General features: G+C 40.8%; 1 pseudogene; it reads right to left on the minus strand.

Moving 5' to 3' along the window:
- Positions 1-7457, minus strand: part of LOC127413188 (thread biopolymer filament subunit alpha-like) — a 31720-nt pseudogene extending 24263 nt beyond the window's left edge.
- Positions 7458-7690: the final 233 nt, after the last annotated feature.

The raw sequence follows: 7690 nt of genomic DNA on the forward strand, positions 1-7690 counted from the left end.
ACAATAATTAGAACCAAACCTCCCTGTTTGTTATTTTAAATGAAAAGGTGTCAGTTGTGGCTGACCATCGATATCTTGCTGTGCAGAATGTAAACTGTGGCCAATGAGTGGTTCCTAATAGTTTCAAACATAAATCTTGAATGATTTCTTTTAATGCTGATGCATCATAATTTTTTCTTTTTCTTCGTCTCCTTTCTTCTTAAAAAAAAAAAGTTTAAAAAAAAAGTGCTCTACTTGCTCAAGAGGGAGGCTGACAGGTGAGATTTTATTACTACTGCTCAGTATGGTTTGCCATCTCTTGAGGCACTGCAGGAATGTGTGAAGTTTATGAAGTTTATGATTGGGGGAGAGAGTGCGTTGGCAGACTGTGAAATGTATTGTTCATAATAGGAGACAGTGAGAGAGATAAACACTGTTAGAGACTATATACTCCTTACATCTCCAAATGCTATCTCTCAGAATAAACACTCCGGGCAGCAGGAGTTGTCTTACTTTATTCCTCAGCTGTCAGTCTGACTGAGGACTCTGCATTTTGAAGCACCCTCCCCACAAAAACTCAGCTTATACTGCTCCTCCTAAACACTGATTTCCGCCATTAGGACTGACACGGGAACTGATGTCTGATGCTGTGCTGTTGAACTGGTGGGTGTTCAGGTTAATCATTTGAGTGAATCTGTGGTCATGTACACATTGCAAAGTTTTGGGGTGACAACTGCATTTAAATGCATGAGTAAATCCCCTAAATTATCGTTCCATGCATTTATGGATTACAGGAGTCACTCCCTAACCCGTGATGATTTACATACAGTAGTGATAACCATTGCAATGTCTTGGCATCTCTCAGCTACACACAAGAAAAATGGGTGTCAACAAGTTAATGTGTGGTGTTAGCTATTTTTGACCCAATTAACATTAGGGAATTTTTAGGGCTGTCAATAGAGGCACTGTGTTTCGTTTAAATTCGTTAAGCTGCTAATTTTAAACCGTATGCTCTTTCTGGACCGTAGTATAAAGCATGGGTTCCCCCTAGAGCACAGGGCGAGAGAGACAGACCCATATCAAAATTTTCAAAGACAAATGAATCCATATCTGTGTTTTACTAACACCACATCAGCAGGAGAGATGAGGTGTCAGTGTTCAAAAGAGATTGGCATAACTGAATTTAGAACTAGTTGTTCAGTTTGATTCTGTAAACGCTACACTAGATTTAATGAAAATATAATAATTTTTGAAAATATTTATACAAAAATGTCATTACCTACATTTTTCAGGAGTGAATTTGGCTGTACAACCCTTACGAAAAAACTATAGTTCTGACAAACTTGCCGCAAATTTCCCACTCATTATTTTAACACTTTAACATACACATTTTAACAAATTAGCTTGCGATTCGCCGCGAATGTTTGTCAGAAGTTTGCAGCTCTTCAACAGTAGTGGTGAATCTGCAGCAATCCTTTGGTGACAATGAAGAGTTTGCTGCAAAGCTCATTTGCATGTTAAAATGAGTGGCGAATTTGCTGCAAATTTGCGAGAACTTTACAGCAAGTTTGCCAGAACTCAATTTTTGTAAGCAAATGCAGCTGTCATTCTCAAAGCAGCAAAATCTGTATGTACAGAACAGGATTAAGCAACAACTGAATGTAGCTGCAGTGAATGTGGTCTGAATGAAGTAAAATGAGCATGAAGACAGACCACCCTCTTCTCCATTGAAATGAGAGGGATCCCTGATGCTAAAATATGCTCAACAGACTTCAGAGTCAGAGTAGATGTCATAGTTAATTTGGTGCAAATGAAAACTAGGCAGTAAGAGATAGAAGTCAGTCCAATCAATATGCTGTACTATTGTGCATTTGGGCGCTAAACTTTCAGCTGACAAAACATAGAAATAGGTCTTTCCACAAATTTCCAGTAAAAAAAAAAAAAAAAAAAAAAAAAAAAGTGTTATGAAAATCAGAAGTCACCTAAGACCTTACAACAGTATGACATATACGGACTGTACCTGTATCACAGCCTCATTTTTCTTCACATCAAATTAAATTTGGCATCTATTCTGAGTTAGGTCTACTGTTGGGTCAGAGCTCAAGAGTGGCGTTGAGGGTAAATTCACTCACCAGGTCCTTCAAGATGTTTACATCTGTCTCTTTGAAAATATACTTCACTGTCCCTCGAGTCAGCTTAGCCAGCTGCTCCTGCTTCCCCTTTCCTACAGCATCAATGGTGGTAGCACTCGAGGCTCTGGATTCAAACTGAAATGCAGGTTTACAGCTTCAGACTTACAGGATCTCAGAAACAGATTTAGCCTACTACACAGAGAAACCCATCAACCAGAGTTCTACAGAGCACAGACTGTGAAGATGAATCACTGATTGTCCCCAGAAGAAAGAGGAACAAATGAAGGCTCATCAGGTGAGCAGGTGCAACCAGCCAAAAATCAGCCTCTAATTACTGTTTGCCCCAAATCCCAATCAAAATCAATTGTGAGCACCACAACTTGACCTTGTGCAACTCTAATGAAACAAAGAACAGTTTTTTGGCTATGGGACAACCTGATAGAGCAATGAATAGAAAAATAGACATAATGGAATCAGAGAGAGGTGGTTAATGGTGTGTTTGTGTGAATGCGAGTTGTTTTTTGTGTTTGTACTGTATACAACTTTAAACACATTAACTGGAGTTGTTCTTGGCCTGCTTATCTAACACCCACACACAAACACACACTAGAAGACTCTTGTCGCTTTAAAGGCTCTCCAGTCTCCTGGTGAAGAAAAGCTCTCTTTTACTCTCCAGGACTATTCTGCCTTTGAGCCTGGGAAGGGCTCCAGAGCTCTGATTACTTCCCTGTGACCCCAGCAGAGAGCAGCTACTCCCGGGGCAAACAAGGTCAGAGGGCACTGGTGCTCTAGGATGACCTTTAGAGAGCCCACTCTCCTCAAACGACACGGAGGGGACAATAGTGCTCTGTGCTAGATGCAGACTGAGCTCTCATGTTTACAAAACTGTCCCCTAAAGTGTAGTGTGAAACAGGAAGAAAAAACACGCATACCAGCCACGTTGAGATGTTAGTTAACACAAAGAATCATTTACATGTCATATTGCCTTCTTATTGACAATTTTAATTATACTTTTATGGTGATTTTTGTCCTTTTGGGAGCTTGAAAGCATCCATCCTAATTCACTTTCCATGCATGGAAACATTAATTTCTCCTTTGTGTTACACAGAGGAAAGATATATACTGGTTTAAAATGACTTGAGATTTTTGGGTGAACTAACTCATACAGAAGATCCAGAACAATGGGTTTCAAAAGTCCCCACTGAAAATCTGGGATTCAGAATTTTAAAACATTAAAGATTCTGCACTATTTCTAGGTCACTAATCAAATATGTGACAATGACCATGTTAACGCCTTTGTATCAAAGGTCCGATTTCCTTGTTTCCATTGAAGCACACAAGACGCTCTCTGGAACATGCTCAAATCATGATGGAATAACATGGATCACCAGGTTTTTAATAAAATCTGTGGAGTCCATACCAGCTCAAATGCATGTTGTAAATTATGCAAAAGGTATATTCCAAAAACTTTGAAATTCATATTTTTTTTCTCTTTTACTTGTAATTCATAACTTTGTCCTCAAAATAAGCCCAGAGCATGCTTGTGTACCTTAGAGGCCATGACAGCTTGACTAAAGGAAAGTTATTTTGAGAGTACAATAGGTCTAAGTACATAGGTGTCGAAGGTTCCGTGGTCTGTATGTGTGTGATGTACCTTTAGGCTTTCGGCCAGCTCACTGTAGTACTTTTTGATGTCCATGATAGCTGGTGTGATATCAATGGAGGGGAACTGCAGGGATAAAGTGGGAGAACCCTTATCCAGAGGCGTGGGCTCACACAGGTTCTCCACCCTCTGTCGACAAACACAACATTATGACTTCTTGTTTCTCCTCAGGGAATAAAATCTGCTTCTTAGAGACAGGGCAGCTGTTCATTGATCTGTCCCCAATGAAGTGTTCATGAAAAGAAGATTGAGTCCTAGTCTCAGCTTGTTCTTTTCAAAATGAATAATGAGAGAGCAGCAGATGCATTGGGGGAACATAAGGTGTGTGAAAACGCTGATAATAAAAGCAGTTAATAAAACAAGAGGAACTTCTGTTTTCACTTCATTTGCCTGTACTGTGAGTTACGCCACCCGTCCCACAGGGAGTGTGTTAAATACGGTACAGAGCGGAGATCAGTGAGAAGAAAACACAGGCCGATGGAGAATTCTCTGTTTCCAGCACTTGCAGAACCCCAGACTCCCCATTTGGGAGATTACTACATTCTTTTGCTGTGTGATTTGAGGGACTGTGTTTCCTGTCAGTCTCCATTCCAATTAAACCCATTCTCCTTACAATCAGATGAGACATCTTAAATAGTGAAAGTCCCACTTTGCCTCTTGCTAGACAATGCCAAAAAATTCTAGTGTCTAAGGTAAAAATATTACTCATTCCAATTTTCAAACCTCAAATGAGAGGTGTTATTGTCGACCTTCTGCTTTGCCTTACTGCAGCCGGCCAGCTGCTCCTCATAGATGGCCACTTGCTCTCGAAGGGCCGGGCAGTCAGTGGTAATTGCATCCACCTCCTGAGGGGGGCAGCGGAAATAGATGTCAGTACAAACACAAAGCACTTACCCTCTGGATCTTCTATCACGAACATCATGAGTGCCACCAGGCTATTCTGATTGAACCCTGGTAAAGACTGCCATGCAGGAAAGATGAGAACCACACACATACACAGCCTTTCCTCCGTCGTTCAGACAATGCTCTGCTTTATTCGGCTCATCTGGGTATCTTAAGTGCCCGATTAATTGGCGATGAATTAAATGACACAGAATTAAAGAATCTGCATGTGAATGCTGCAGTGTGATGGTGGGTCTGGGCAGCAGAGGAAGCACAGTGCACACACACACTTCCTTAGAGCCCAGAACTGGCACAGTGGCCGCTGTTCCCGTTATCTCTGCATGAGCACAAGCCTAGTATTGGAGAGAGTCTAGACATCGTTTTGATGCCAATTTGCTTAGAAGATATTATATATGAAATATAACATCTTATTTTTTTTTTATTGAATACATGGATTTATTTATTTTTAAAAAGTCAAAATGTGACAAATTATGAAAAACTAATACAAAATCTTTAGTAAAATTACTATTTTTGTAATGTATCTAGTTAGAAGGTCCCCTGTATAATTATTAGCATTAGCTGGGAGAGAATTTCTTTCATATGCAAGTATAAGGGTCATTATAACTGAAATATACCCATATCAATCGATGTTGAATCAAATTGAAAATTTGTGAATCGGAATCGAATTGGGAAATCTGTATCAATACCCGGCCCTAGTCTCTACAGTATAATCTATAAGACTGCAATCCCACTTCAAAGTGGCTTTGTTAAAACTACCTCTATTATTTATCTGTTTTATTCTTTCTCTCCAACCCTCCTTTCACATCTCAGCCCAGGCTGAGAGCTAAGCCTTTCTATGTATTGCATCTAGGAGATATGAGAGGCTGAATGAGGGAATAATTAGGCATGGTGAAAGCTTTCCCACATCTGCTGTTTTACTGGAGATGTGCTCTGACATCTGTGGGGTGACGGAGTGGTTTATACAGAAAGCAGCTCAGGTTTCAGTGTGGCTGCCGGCCTGGAGTCTGCGGGGCCCATAATCAGACTCTCCAGAAGAGAACCTGATGCAACAGCTGTGCTGTGCCACTCCAGGGACTTTCAGTAAACACCACTGGAGAACTTCCCGCCCACAGCAAAGGCTAACACTGCCATCTAGTGGTGGGGACAGTGTAGAACTTTCCAAAAGTTATAAAGGCCTTCATTCTGATGTACAAATACATACATTTAATTTTGGATGTACATTCATAGTGGGCTGGTGTTGTGTAGTGGTTAAAGCTCAGGGCTGTAATTGGAAGGAGCTTAGGATAAGGACTTTTGCAAGAATATTGCATATATCACATTTAAAATAAGAATTGCAGTTGTCATGCAGGTTTCATTACCACTGAAACATCCTCCTGATCTAGCTGGATGAGGGTCCTACGCTCAACCACCTCATCATATTTCATCTATAGATGCTGCAGCTAACCCTTCAGCTCCTCTGTGTCACATAAAGTCTCCTCCTGAGGGAAACAACAGACCAGCAGCAAATCACAGCAGGTCCAGGAACAGATTCCGAATTGCTCTGGTGACAGTATCAATTCCTACAACTACAGCTTCTAAGAGAAATAGTCCAAAAGTGTCACTGCATACTGCAATTAATAAAATGTAAAGAACTTATTGAAATTAATTTGTGTCAATCAAGACTGCCATAAATGTCCAGCATCATCAAGGTTGGAGTGTGTTACCTTCTCTTTGCAGAGTCTCTCTATCACAGCCTCCAGACTGGATGCTGTCGGTGTTCGTTGAGCTCTGCTCTAACTCCAACCTCTCCTCCATCTCAATGATCTGAGCCTTCAGAGACTCGTTCTCCTTCTCTAGACACCAAACCTACAAGAGCAGAGGAATACGGTACAAAATGAATTTATAATTTATAATAACAGCATAATTTATAAGTGTTGGATCGTTAATAACAAAGCAGTAGAGGACAATGTGGCTTAGGAACCAGCATATTCATGGCCTTAATATATGATTTCCTTTACATCTCAGGCAAATGACTGACCCCATTAAACATAATGGAAATATGATAATTGGACCACACACAGAAACACCATTAGATTCGGTATGTGCACAACTGATTGTTACTCTGCAGAACATCGGGTGTGTATGCGTGGACGACCAGGCGATCATGCAGCGATGACGGAGCTCTCATAGACAAATCGAGCCGCACCCTCCTTGTTTAGAGCAGGAGCTGACGCAAAATCTGGCTCGGGACATTCACTCACTGTAACTCCACCCCTGTCAAAAATACTTTTCAATGACCACAATGGCTCGTTTATTCACTCAGTAAACATAAGCAAACAACGCTGTAGAAAAAGAGGAAATACTGAAGCACGAAAGAGCTTAACTGGCAACACATTTACATGTTTCACAGTGGAAGTGATGTTTATAAATCAAGAATGAATAAAGAGTGAGATCATTGTTTTACATGGTTCAAATAATTTGCACAGAACTAAACTCAGGGTGTGACTATAATTCACGGTGTGTACCATAAATTCATCCTTTGAGAAACAAAGAAGAACAGTGTCAGAGAAGATGAACTCCAGACAGTCTTCTGGGAATGTTCTACTTGATCTTATAGTATCTATAAACTTTGTATTACTGCAAATTAGCAACAATGCAACAAATCTTGTCTCGACTATGAGCTTATCCGCATATGTGTAGGCTTTCAGACCTAGAGGCACTGACCTTGCACTGGAGCAGGCCTGGCTCCACAGCTCGTCCTCAAACAGTTTACGGTATGAAGAGACTCTTATTATGGCCATGGTGGCAGCAGGGGAAGCAAGGAAAGATGACAGCTAAACAAGAAAGTGGTCTTTATAGCCGCTGGGGCTGAGAATGTCACACACACTTGTGGGATCTCTCACTGAACCCAAGGTGGACTAACTAGGGGAGCCTTGTCAGAAGATAAACCTTTCACATGGAGCAGAAACAATTTAGCCTTAGCAACAACACTTGTGGTCACTCCTGTAGAGAGCAGTTACACATACATATACAC

Source organism: Myxocyprinus asiaticus, chromosome 22 (assembly GCF_019703515.2).
Source record: "Myxocyprinus asiaticus isolate MX2 ecotype Aquarium Trade chromosome 22, UBuf_Myxa_2, whole genome shotgun sequence".
Classification (NCBI taxonomy): domain Eukaryota; kingdom Metazoa; phylum Chordata; class Actinopteri; order Cypriniformes; family Catostomidae; genus Myxocyprinus; species Myxocyprinus asiaticus.